The following is a 14,030-nucleotide window of genomic DNA, read 5'->3' as shown; positions in this document are numbered from 1 at the left end:
CTTCTTTAAATGTTTAATAGAATTTACTTGGAAATCCATCTTACCCTGGATATTTTTTCCTAGGGAGTTCATTGATAGCTTGTTCAATTTCTTTCTTTTTTTTCGAGATGGCATTATTTAAGTATTTAAATTCCTCTTCTGTTAATCTGGCCAATTGATATTTTTTTTAAATATTCATCTATTTCACTTAGATTCTCAGATTTGTGGTCATACAGTTGGGAAAATAATTTCTAACAACTGCTTTGATTTTCTGTTCATTGGAGTTGAATCCACCCTTTTCATTTTTGATATTGGTAATTTGGTTTTCTTCTTTTGTTTTTTTTTAATCAAATTGACCTAAGTTTATCAATTTTATTGTTTTCTTCTCATATAACCAGCTTTTAGCTTTATGCATTAGTTTCCACAACATTTCAATTGTTTTTTTCTGGCTGCTTGCAACATTTTCTCCATGACCTGGGAGCTCTGAAATTTGGCTGCAATATTCCTAGGAGTTTTTCTTTGGGACCTCTTTCAGGAGGTGATCAGTGGACTTTTCAACATCTATTTTACCTTCTGGTTCTACAATAACATGGCAGTTTTCCTTTATAATTTCTTGAAAGATGATGGCTAGGCTGTTTTTTTTATCATGGCTTTCAGATAGTGAAATAATTTTTAAATATCATATATCACACATCACACTGTTTCTCTGTCTCTGTGTATCTGTGTATGTGAGTGTATATATATCTGCGTGTGTGTTTGTGTGTATACATATATATATATGTCTGTATGTTTGTATATATATATATACACACATATGTGTGTATGTATATTTACACACACACACACACTTTGTAAAACTTAAAATCTTAAAGAAATACCACATATTAAGACAATATTTTATAACACTATTGCCCAGATTGATAGACTTAACTTTCATTCCTAGATAATATTTGGAATGTATGGTGAAAGCCATGTCTTGTGAGCACAGAAAATTCGAAGGAGTGATCAGTTACATCATTGTGCATCCATCTCAAACAAGTGTAGCTGCACTAATTTCATTTCCTTTTGGAAAAGGGTACTAGATTAAGTGAATAAGAGACTGGAAAATATATTATATATATATATATATATGTGTGTGTGTGTGAGTGTGTATGTATACACACACATATATATATATATACATATATATACACACATATATGGATTTTTAGCAAGGCAGTTGAAAGTGTTTTGCTTCTCTTATGGACAAGAAAAAGAGAAGCAACTTACTTATAGAAAAGGTGCAGTACGTTTTTAGGAACTAGTTCAGTGGTGAGATGACTCAGGAAGAGAAAGTGAGGATGGTGACCTTGCACAGCCCTCCCTCATTCAAAATAATGCCAAGTGCAATTCATGTCATCATTTCTCTGATGTCATAATCTTCAAAAATGAAGGATGAACACAACCTGTCAGTAAACCGAGCTGCCTGAATGGGGACCCAGCTAGCTGGGTAACTCAGCTCATCTTCTTCCTTCTGTCTCCCTCTCCCCTTCCTTTTCCTCTTAAAAGGGAGGTAAATTTTGATGGTGAGAGGCTGCCCAGCTAACTTGGGTTTGACTGTGCTAGACCTTTCTTTCTTTCATTTTTTCTTTCTTTGTTTCTTTGTTTCTTTCCTTCTTTCTTACTTTCTTTGCTTCTTTCCTTCCTTCTTTCCTTCCTCCCTCCCCGCCCCTTCTCTCTTTCTCTCAGTCTTTCTTAAAACCTTAAACCAGTGTACTCAGAAGCCAGTAGATTGGACAACAATAGATCCTAGCCAAACTCCACTTAATGGCTGTTTTCTGGGCCCTCCTAGCTTAGAGTGATTATCAATAGTAACTGTTTCTCTTTTCCTCCCACCTTGACTTAGTTACTTTTTTCTTTTTCTCATTAAAAGGGTCATTCCCTGACTACTTCTTTAAGAGGCTTATTCACTCAATGGATGATACCTCACTCTAAGTGAGTACCTGAAAAGGTCTTATCCTAAAAAGGCCAAGGTCTTGCATTGCATCCTGGGCTGTATCCAGTCAGCCTAATGGATATCTGGTCACTGGATCCAGATGATTCAGAAGGAAAAGGTGAGGGTGGTGACCTTGGACAGACCTCACTCACTCAAAACAAAGTTGTCATGTCATTATTTCTCCAATGTCATGGTCTTTTTTGAAAATGTAGGACAAACACAATAACAACAACAAGTTTAGTGGTAGGGAACCTGTGAACTCAAGGCCACATATGGCCCTTTAAGTCCTCACATGCAACTCTTTGACTGAATTCAAATTCACAGAGCAAATTCCCTTAATAAAAGAATTTGTTCTGTAAAACCTGGACTCAGTCAAAAGGCCACGCCTGAGGACCTAGGAAGCTGTATGTTCCCTCAAGGGTACAGGTTCTACACCCCTGGACTAATTGAATATGATATCCCAAGAATGGAGATAAGTGGAGTAAGTCATTTTGCAAAAAAAAAAAAAAAGTGTTCCTCATGACAAATCTTAGATTTCTGAATTCACATCTGTTTTACTGAAGAATTTTAATATTTATATGAATGTAATGGAATACTATTGTGCAATAAGAAATGATGAACAGGAAGGCTTCAGAGAGGCCTTGAAGGACTTTTATGAACTGATATTGAGCAAAATGAGCAGAACCAGGAGAACATTGTAGACAGTAACAACCACAGGGTGCGAGGAATTTTTCTGGTACACTTAACTCTTCACAGAAATGCAAGGACCAAAGGATTCTTAAGGCAAAATGCCATCCACATCCAGAGAAAGAACTATGAAATTGGATCGTAGAATGAAACACAATATTTTTTCTTGTGTTTAGTTTCTCTCATGGTTTCTCCTATTCATTTTAATTCTTCTATCCAACATGACTAAACCGAAAATGTGGTTAATAAGAATATATGTGTAGAACCCATATAAGACTGCATGCCATATTGGGGAGAAAGGGAGAGGGAGGGGGAGAAAATCTCAGACTTATGGAAGTGATTGTAAAAAACTGAAAACAAATAAATTATTTTTTAAAAAATTTTTTAAAAATAATATTATTATTGATCTTAATGACATTATTCATGATGCCCTTATCAGATGTGAGCATGGAAAATTAAGAACTAGATGATCCCAATAGACTAGAATAATGGACTATATCAAGCAATGTGAAGTTAAATAAGTGTACCCTTACTGAAAATTTTTACTTTTCCTTTAAGTAAGGATTCCTAATGTGAAAATCGCATTCAAACTGTTTTATAAAAATCAATGTGATATAGTGGGGGGTAAACCTCTTAGGTTTTGAATCAAGAAACATAGGCAGTATTTATGGCTTCACCTCTTCTGGTTATTGGTCTTTGAGAAAGACATTATGATTCTGATCACTAGTTTCCTCAAATGCAAAACTGAGAGCTTTAGACTTGATAATTGATAAAGATATCCTTTCTAAAACTGATTTTTAGTCCCACTTTTTGGGACAAATTAAAATTCCTGGCTTGTACATTTGTTCTTTTATTATAAGGTTTCAAGAGCAGGCTTTGTGTTCATTTCACATAACATTTTGAGAAAACTGATATTAGACTATATAATAGAAGTAAAATATGAAAATCAAAACCCAGTACAAGCTAAAATTCTGGCTTATAATTTTCATAAGCCAAGTCTTAGTGAATTTTTTAAGGGAAGGGTAATGAACAAATATGTATAGATTAGGACAATTTAGAACTACATACAACCATATAGTTAATTCAGTTCAACTCCCTTATTTTATGAGTAAAGAAATTTAGGTCCAGAGAGTCAATGACTTACCGAGGATCACACAGGTAGGCAACATCACAGTTGTGATCGAAACCAAAGTGGTTTTTTTCCTCCAAATACAGAGATGTCTCTGCTACACAATATATTCATGCTATAGAATCAAGAAACTGACTGCAATTAGGAGGTGGAGCTAAGATGGCTGAGAAAAGTCAGCATTTCATTTGAACTTTCTCTAAAACCCCTCTGAATACCTTTAAATAATGCCATAAAAAAATTACTGGATCAGAAGAATACTCAAAAGGACTGGGTGAAATAATTTTCCAGCCAAAGACAACTTAGGAGAGGAAAATAAGTTCTGTTGCACTGGGGTAAGAGTGAAGCAAATTCCAGCACAGACTGTACCAAAAATAAATTATCAGGAGATTACAGGAGTTTCTTTGCTAGCACTGGGTTGGGGTGTGGCAGTGCAGGACTCTGTTACCTTGTCCACATACAGATCTGGGTCCCAGTTCTGGGTGACAATCCCAGGGAAAAGAAGAGCACTACCACACCACAGAGACCCTTTCCCAGCTCTAGGACAGAAAAGAGTTCTTATGGTCACTCACAGACCACAACCCAGGCCAGGAGAGTTGTAAACACACCTCTCCTTAGATCATACAATCTTGGAAGAACTGGAAACTTACAGATCCCTAGAAGTATCTCTGTAAACAGTTGCACAAAAACCCTGAACTTGAGAAGGACACCTTCCTCATGGGAAGCTGGGCCCTGCTTTCATGAAAAACATTAAAAGTCAAGAAATAGTCTCAGGAAATGAGAAAACAACAAAAATAACAAATTCTCACCATAGAAAGTTACTATGGTGACAAGGAAGGTCAAAATCAATACTCAGAAGAATATCATAAAGTCAAAGCTCCTATATCCAAAGCTTGCAAAAATGATATAAATTGATGTCAGACCATGGAAGGGCTCAAAAAGAATTGTGAAAGTCAAGTAAGAGAAGTACAGGAAAAATGGGAAGAGAAATGAGAGTAATGCAAGAAAATCATGAAAAATCAGTCAACAGCTTGGTAAAGGAGACACACACACACACATACATACACACTCACACACACACATGAAAATGATGAAAATAACATCTTAAAAAAGAGAACTAAGCTAAATGGTAAAAGATGTCCAAAATACCAGTGAGAAGAAGAATGACTTGACAAGCAGAATTGGTCAAATGGGAAAAGAGGCCCAAAACTCCACTGAAGAAAATGATTCCTTAAAAATTGGAATTGAGGAAGTTAAAGTTAATACTTTGATGTTAAATCAAGAAACAAAAAAACAAAAATCAAAAGAATGAAACAATAGAAGACAATGCAAACTATCTCAATGGAAAAGGTAACTGTTCTAGAAAGAAGATGCAAGTGAGATAATTTAAGAATTCTTGAACTACCTGAAATCCATGATCAAGAAAATAGCTTAGACACTATCTTTCCTTTTTTAATGAGAAATAAAATGGTCTATTTATATCTATGATCCAATTCCATAGTTCTTTCTCTGGGTGTGAAATGTGTTTTGCCCCAAGAGTCCATTGGAAATTTTTTAAGTCCATGAATTTCCTTGAAGTACTAAGCCTACCAGAAAAATTCCTTGCACACTGTGGTAGCTGCTGTGTACAATGTTCTCCTAGTTCTGCTCCATTCAGTCAGCATAAGTTCATATAAGTCCTTCCAGGATTCTCTGAAATCCTCCTGTTCATCGTTTCTCACAGCACAATATTATTCCATTGCATTCATATACCACAACTTGTTCAGCCATTTTCCACTTGATGGGCATCCCCTTGATTTCCAGTTTTTGAACCTCACAAAGAGAGTTGCTATAAATAATTTGATACATGCTATAAATAATTTCCCATTTCTATGATCTCTTTGGGATAGAGTCCCAGAAGCGACATTGCTGGAAAAAAAGATATGCACATTTTTTTAACCCTTTGGGCATAGTTCAGAATTGCTCTCCAGAATGGTTGAATCATCTCACAGCTCCACCAAAAATGAATTAGTGTTCTAACTCTCCCACATCTTTTCCAACATATTTCATATTTCTGTTTTGTCATGTTAGCCAATATGATAGGTCTAATGTGGTACCTCAGAGTTGTTTTGATTCGCATCTTTCTAATCAAGAGTGACTTAGAGCATGTTTTCATATAATTATACATAGCTTTAATTTCTTCCTCTGAAAATTCTCTGTTCATATTCTTTGACCATTAATCAATGGAGGAATAACTTGTATTCTTGTACATTTGACTCAATTCTCTATATTTTAGAAATGAGACGTTTATCACAGACATATTGCAAAAATTCTTTCCAAGTTTTCTGCTTCACTCCTAATCTTGGTTGCATTAGGTTTGTTGTGCAAAAACTATGCAAATTAATGTAATCAAAATGATCTATTTTGCACTTCATAATGTTCTCTGTCTCTTGTTCGGTTAAAATTTCTCCATTCTCCATACAGATACACTATTCTTTGCTCCCCTACTTTGCGTACAGTATCAATAATTATACCTGGATCATTTATACCTAGATATTTATTCTTGTGCACAGTGTAAGTCATTGTTCTCTGCCTAGTTTCTGCCACACTGTTATTCAGTTGTCCCAGCAATTTTTGTAGAACAGGGAGGTCTTATCCCAGAAGCTGGGATACTTGGGTATATCAAACAGCAGATTGCTATCTTATTTGACTACTGTGTCTTGTGTATCTAATGTTCCACTGGTCTACCCTTCTGTTTCTTAGCCAGTACCATGTGATTTAGATAATTGCTGCTTTATAATACAATTTGAGATCTGGTAGGGTTTGGTCACCATCCCTAGCATTTATTTTCATTAGCCCCTTGATATTCTGGACCTTTTGTTATTCCAGATGAATTTTGATATTATTTTTTCCAGCTCTAGAAAATAATTGTCTGATAATTTGAATGGTATGACACTGAATAAGTAAATTAATTTAGGTAGAATTGTCATTTTTGTTATATTAGAGATCTGCTCACCCATGAGCAATTGATGTTTTTCCACTTACATAGATCTGACTTTTTCTGTGCAAAAAGTATTTTGTAATTGTTTTCATATAGTCCCCGAATTTGTTTTGGCAGATAGACTGCCAAATATTTTAGTGTCCACCCAAGCTTTAAATGGGATTTCTCTTTCTGTCTCTTGCTGTTGGGCTTTATTAGTAATAGATAGAAAAGCTGAAGTTTTGTGTGGGTTTCTTTTGTAACCTGCAACTTTGTCAAAGTTGTTTATTGTTTCATGCAGTTTTTTACTTGAATCTCTGGGATTCTCTAAGTATATCATCATATCATTTGCAGAGTGATAACTTAGTTTCTTCTCTACCTATTCTAATTCCTTAAATTTCTCTTTCTTCTCTTAACTGCTACAGCTAACATTTCTAGCACCATATTGAATAATAGTGGTGATAATGGACACCCTGGTTTCACCACTGCTCTTATTGGAAATGCATCTACTTTATCTCCATTGAATATAATGCTTGCTGAAAATTTTAGGTAGATACCACTTATTATTTTATGGAAAGTTCCAGTTATTCCTGTGCTCTCCAGTGTTTTTAATAGGAATGGATGCTGTATTTTGCCAAAAGCTTCTTCTACATCTATTGAGATAATCATGTGGTTTCTGTCTGTTTTGTTGTTGATATGATTGATAATGTTAATAGTTTTCCTAATATTGAAGCATCCCTGCATTCCTGGTATGAATGCCACCTGATCATAATGTATTATTCCCATGATAAGTCACTGTATTCTTTTTGCTAATAACTTATTTAAATTTTTTCCACATACATTCTTTAGGTAAATTAGTCTATAATTTTCTTTCTCTGTTTTGCCTCTTCCTGAGTTAGGTATCAAAACCATATTTGTATCATAAAAATAGTTTGTGAAAACTTCTTTCCCAGTTTTCCCAAGGAGTCTATATAGAATTGGAATTAGCTGTTTGTTAAATGTTTCATAGAATTCATTTGTAAATCCATCTGGCCCTGGAGGTTTTTTCCTATGGATTTCATTGATGGTTTGTTCAGTTTCTTTTTCTGAGATGAGGTTATTTCAGTATTCAATTTCCTCTTCTGTTTATCTGGGCTACTTATAATTTTTTTAAATAATCATTCATATCATTTCGATTGTCAAATTTATGGACATACAGGTGGCAAAGTAATTTCTAATTGTTGTTTTGATTTCCTCTGTTGAAGGTGAGTTCACGATTTTCATTTTTGATATTGATAATTTGGTTTTCTTCTTTCTTTCTTTCATCAAACTTACCAAAGTTTTATCAATTTTAAGGGTTTTCTTCATAAAACCAACCCTTACTTTTATTTATTAGTTCAATCTTTTTCTTAATTTCAATTTTATCAATCTCTCCTTTGGTTTTCAGTATTTCTAATTGGTATTTGCTTGTGGATTTTCAATTTGTTCCTATTCAAGCTTTTTCAGATGCATGCACAATTTATTGATCTCCTCTTTCTCTATTTTATTCTTACAGGCATTCAAAGATTTAAAACTTCCCCTAAGAACTGCTTTTGATGGATACCATAAGATTTGGTAGGTTGTGTCATTATTATCATTCTCTTGAATGAAGTTGATTGTTTCTATGATTTGTTGTTTAACCTGTTCCTTCTTTAGAATTAAATAATTTAGTTTTCAATTGATTTTTAGTCTATCTTTCCATGGAGTTTTATTACATATAATTTTTATTGCATTATGATCTGAGAAGGATGCATTGACTGTCTCTGCCTTTCTGCACTGGATTGGGAGTTTTTTATGCTCAAATACATGGTCAAGTTTTGTATATGTGCCATATACTACAGAGAAAAAGTATGTTCCTTCCGATCCCCATTCAATTTTTTCCAGAGATCTATTATGTCTATCTTATCCAGAGTTCTATTCACCTCTTTGACTTCTTTCTTGTTTACTTTAAGGATAGATTCATCAAATTATGAGAAGGGGAGGTTGAGGTCTCCCACTAGTATAGTTTTGCTCTCTATTTTTTCCTATAACTCCCTTAACTTCTCTTCTAAGAATATGGATGCTATATTACTTGGAGTATATATGTTTAATAATGATATTGCTTCATTGGTTACGATGCCTTTTATTTTTTTTTAATATTGCTTCTCATTTTTAACAGTTTATAACAGATAAAACAATTCAAACTTTTGGTCAGGTGATACTTCTTTTTTAAAGTATTTACCATGTGGACCACAAAAGAATTTTTCTTTTTTTTAAACATTAACCAACTGAGACACAAATAACATTTATGTTGCTAACTTCACAAGCTCTTGACCTAAATGTCTCCACAGTATTGCTAAGAACTAAAGGACCCTAACATATTGTTGTTAGTGTAAAGTCCTATGGCTAAGAGCTTAATTTTTGTCTTAACCTCAGATGTTCCCCTACCAATAATCTATAATTTAATAGATTTGGTATTAAGCTTACAAACCTTTTGAGTGCTGGAAATTGCCACCAAGAGTAGGGACGTTGCAGGGATACAATGTCTCTCCAACTTCATGTCAGTTGCAGGCAGGACTAGATTGTTCACTTGCACTCAGTCAGGCTTAAAGTCTGCCAGGTGTCAGTGGGGAAAGTGAGTCAGGGGAATCCTACCTCAGCCCAGGCTGAACAGTCACTCTCCCAACCTTCCCAGGAGATCACCTTTTGCAGTTCATACCAGCATCTCACAGGCCTAATGGCATCATGGATTGGAGGCTCAGACCACCTTTCTTGCTATTTATACTGGGAGTTAGACTCAGAAGAACAGTCACTTAATAGTCCCATAGTGTCTAAAAATGGAAAGTTCCAATAGCCAGGTTTCAAATATGATTATAATTTCTCTTTGGCTAAGGAACATCATTTGAGGCAAGTCTTAAGTGGCTTCAATGCCTTTCCATACATGTTCTAGTTCTTGACTGAATAGCAATCATAAAATAAAATTTACCATTAAAACCTTAACTTTTCCATCAATGCCAAATTTTACCAGAGGTTATCTTCCTCTAGGAAATTTAGCCTGAAATTCTTTTCCCCAAGCTAAAGATGTCATTGATTTCTTCTCAGTAATTAATTCAGTCAATTGTTTTAATACTGATTGCTTTTACCTACTTTGTAACATGTCCAATTTTTCTCCCCATCACTCCCCTCCCCCCACTTCCTAATATCTTGCATTCTGATTACTCCTTCCCTCAATATTTCCTCCCTTCTATCATACTAAACCCTTCCCTTATCCCCATCACCTCTCTTTTCTTATAGGGCAAGATAAATTTGTATATCTCATTCCCTATATTTCTTATAACCCAATTATATGCAATAAAAATTCTCAACATTCGTTTCTAATACTTTGAATTTCAACTTCTCTCCCTCCCCCCTCCTTCCCCAGCCCCACTGAGAATGCAAGCAATTCAATACAGACTAAATATGTGTTGTTTTGCAAAAGACTTCCATAATAATCATATTGTGTAATACTAATTATATTGCACTCTGTCCTACTCTATCTCCCCTTATTTTTTTCCCCAAAATTGACCTTGTCCTTTTTCGAAAGTTTTTATTTCTAGTGAACTTCCTTCTCCCATTTATCCTCCCTTCTAACATTCCCCTCACCTCACTTGTCACCTCCTCTGCTATTTTCCTGTGGTGTGATATAAATTTTCATATCAAATTTAGTGAGCATGGTATTCCCTCCTTCAGACATATGTGGAAAGAGTAGCTTCATTTTTCCCCTCTCCCCTTCTCCCTTTTCTCCTCCAATGAACAAGATTTTTATTAAATCTTTTATGAGTTATAGCCTGCACTGTTCCATTTCTCCCTTTCTCTTCACTGTATTTTCCTCCTTCACCCCTTAATTTTATTTCATTTTATTTTTTGTGTGGATATCATCTCTTCTGATATAAAACACCCTGTACTCTATATCTGTATGTGTATGTGTGTGTGTGTATGTACAATCTCTCCATCTACCCAAATACTGAGAAAAGATTCAAGAGTTATAAATACTTTCTTTCCATGTAGTAATGTAAACAGTTCAGCTTTAGGGAGTCTTTTATGATTTTTCTTTCCTGTTTACCTTTTTCAAGCTTCTCTTGATTCTTGTCTTGGGAAGCCAAATTTTCTATTCAGATCTGGTATTTTCCTCAATATGAATGATTGAAAGTCATCTATGTCATTCAGTGACCATTTATTCCCTTGAAATATTATATTCAGATTTGCTGGATATGTGATTCTTGGTTTCAATCCCAGTTCATTTGACCTCTGAAATATCCCATTCCAAGCCCTTCAATCCCTTAATGTTGAAGTTGCTAGATCCTCTGTTATCCTGATTGTATTTCTACAATGATCAAATTGTTTCTGTCTAGAAGCTTGCACTATTTTTTCCTTGATCTTGGCCCTCTGAAATTTTGCCACAATATTCCTAGGAGTTTCTCTATTTGGGTCTCTTTTGGGAGGTGATCGGTGGATTCTTTCAATATTTATTTTGCCCTCTGGTTCTAGAATATCAGGGCAGTTTTCCTTGATAATTTCATGGAAGATAATGTCTAGACTCTTTTTTTGATCATGGCTTTCAAGTAGTCCCATAATTTTTAAATTTTTCTCCTGGATTGATTTTCCAGGTCAGTTGTTTTTCCAATGAAATGTTTCACATTATCTTCTATTCTTTGCAAATTTTTGATTTTGTTTACTAACTGCTTGGTTTAACTCATATTCATTCCCTTCTTTCAAAGAATTATTTTGTTTAGTGAGCTTTTGCATTTTCTCCTCCATTTGACTAATTCTGCTTTTTAAAACCACCTTCTCCTCATTGGCTTTTTCCAATTGAGTTAGCCTCTTTTTAAAGCTGTTATTATCCTCAGCATTTTTTTGATTCTCCTTTAGTAAGCTGCTAACTTGTTTTTTAAGATTTTCTATAGCCTAAATCCAGTTTAAGTTCCCTTTGGAGGCCCTGGAGGCAGAGGCTTTGACTTCTTCTGACAGTATGCCTTGTTCTTCCTCATCTGAAAGGATGGGGGGAGACACCTGTTCCCCAAGAAAGTAACCTTCTATGGTCTTATTGTTTTTCCCTTTTGGGGGCATTTGTCCAGCCAGTTACTTGACTTCTGATATTCCTCTCCACAACCACCTCACCTCCAGTTCCACCAAGCCAGCACTGGGGGCTGAGATTCAGATGAAGTGGTCCAAACACTTAGGGGTTTTAGGTCGGGGCAGGGCTGCTATTCAGTGTGAGATTAAGATGAGCTGCTCAGGATGGGGCAGGGCCACCATGCAAGGCTCAGTTCCCTCAGGGGGTTTATGATGTGACCTTCAACAATGGATGCAGGCTACTGACTGCTTTGGGAGCCTTGTCCACTGCTGCCTCTACTGCTACCACCTGAGAAGGACTGAGTTATGGGGACACCCTGCTCCCTTCTCAGCCAGCCTAAAAGACAGTCTCACTCACCTTTGGCACCTATGAGTTGAGGAATCTTTGCTGCCACTGGAGATTCTGTCCCTGAAGCCTGCAACGGTTCTGCTCCTCCCAGTGCCAGGTGGACAAGGCTCTGCTGTGGATCGGTGGGACAGACCTTTCCCATTCTACTTTCAGGTCACTCTGGGCTAGAAATCTCCTCCACTCTGTTGTTCTGTGACTTCTGCTGTTCTAGAATTTGTTGAGAATTGTTCTTTACAGGTATTCTTTACAGGGCTGTGGGGTAAGAACAATGGTATGTGCATCTTTCTACTCTGCCATCTTGGCTCCGCCCCTATGGTGTCTTTTAGCAGGATAGAGTTAACTTCCTTATCTCTTTTGATTAGATCTGTTTCTGCTTTTGCTTTATCTGAAGTTAGAATTGCTACCCCTGCTTTTCTTACATCAGCTGAAGCCCAATATATTCTGCTTCAACCTTTTACCTTTACCCTGTGTGTATCCCTCCATTTCAAATGTATTTCTGGTAAACAATATAATATTGGATTATGACTTTTAATCCATTCTGCTACCCATCTCTGATCTATGGGACAGTTCATCCCATTCACATTCACAGTTATGATTACTGTCTCTGTCTTTTCCTCCATCCTCTTTCCCACCATTTGAGCTTTTATTTCTCCCTTCCCCTCCACAACAGAGTTTTAATTTTTGACCACCACCTCTCAGAGTCTTCCCTTCATTCTTTCAGCCCCCTTCCCTTTTATTCCCCTTTATCCTTACTACTTCTTCCCTCCCTTTTAGACTGCCATTGCCTTTCTTTCCCCCTTCCCCTTCTACTGCCTGTAGAACTTGTTAGATTTATATACTTAATTAATTTTGTTGTTCCCTCCTTGAACCAAATCAGATGAGAGTACCTCTCACACAATGCTAGTCTCCCTCCCCTCTTACCTCTACTGTAATATAATTTTTTACATCTTCCTGTGATGTAATTTACCCTTTTCTACTCCATACTTTTCAAATTTCCTGATACAATACCTTCACATGCTTAAATCACATTTTTATCATGACATCATTTTCTTTATACTGCCCCCTCTATCTATGAATATCTCTTTCATATTTCATAATAGATATACAATTCACAAGATTGACAAGTATCATCTCCTGTAGGGAGGCAACACGCTTTTCTTTTTCCCTGTTAACCTTTTTCTACCTCTCTTGAGACCTTCATTTGAAGATCTAATTTTCTACTGAGTTCTGGCCTTTTTATCAGAATGTCTGGAAATCCCTTATTTCATTGAATGTCCATCATCTTGCCTGAAATATTATCCTGAACTTTGCTGGGCAATTGATCCTTGGTTGTAGTCCCAGCTCCTTTGCCTTGCAGGACATCGTATTCCAATTCCTTTGATCTTTTAATGTAGAAGCTATAAGGTCTTGTGTGATCCTGACTGTAGTTCCTTTATATTTCAATGGTTCCTTTCTGCCTGCCTGTGATATTTTCTCCTTAACTTAATAGTTCTGGAATTTGGCAACAATATTTCTTGGTGTTTTTAGTTTGGGATCCCTTTCAGGAGGTGAACAATGAATTCTTTCAATGAATATTTTGCCAGCTGGATCTTGTACTTCTGAGAAGTTTTCCTTGATGATCTTTTGGAAGATATTGTCTTCTCTCTTTTTTTCCTCATAGTTTTATCATAGGTCAATAATTCTGAAGTTGTCTCTCCTGGATCTATTTTCCAGATCAGTTGTTTTTCCAGTTAGATAGTTTACATTTTCTTCTATCTTTTCATTCTTTTGATTTTGTTTGACTGATTCTTGATGTCTCATAGAACATTAGCTTCTACATGTCCAATTCTAATTTTTTATCCAGTTG

General features: G+C 35.8%; 1 long non-coding RNA gene across 1 annotated transcript in view; it reads right to left on the bottom strand.

Moving 5' to 3' along the window:
- Nucleotides 1–12,331, bottom strand: part of LOC140524098 (uncharacterized) — a 60,930-nt gene extending 48,599 nt beyond the window's left edge. The window contains exon 1 of the long non-coding RNA XR_011973566.1: nt 12,194–12,331. This is a non-coding gene — a long non-coding RNA (uncharacterized lncRNA). The remainder of the gene's footprint in view (nt 1–12,193) is intronic.
- Between the last annotated feature and the right edge of the window lie 1,699 nt (nt 12,332–14,030).

This window comes from Notamacropus eugenii, chromosome 2 (genome assembly GCF_028372415.1).
Source record: "Notamacropus eugenii isolate mMacEug1 chromosome 2, mMacEug1.pri_v2, whole genome shotgun sequence".
In the NCBI taxonomy this organism is placed as follows: domain Eukaryota; kingdom Metazoa; phylum Chordata; class Mammalia; order Diprotodontia; family Macropodidae; genus Notamacropus; species Notamacropus eugenii.
The sequence above is the reverse complement of the archived record's forward strand: the minus strand, read 5'-3'. Positions and strand labels throughout refer to the sequence as shown.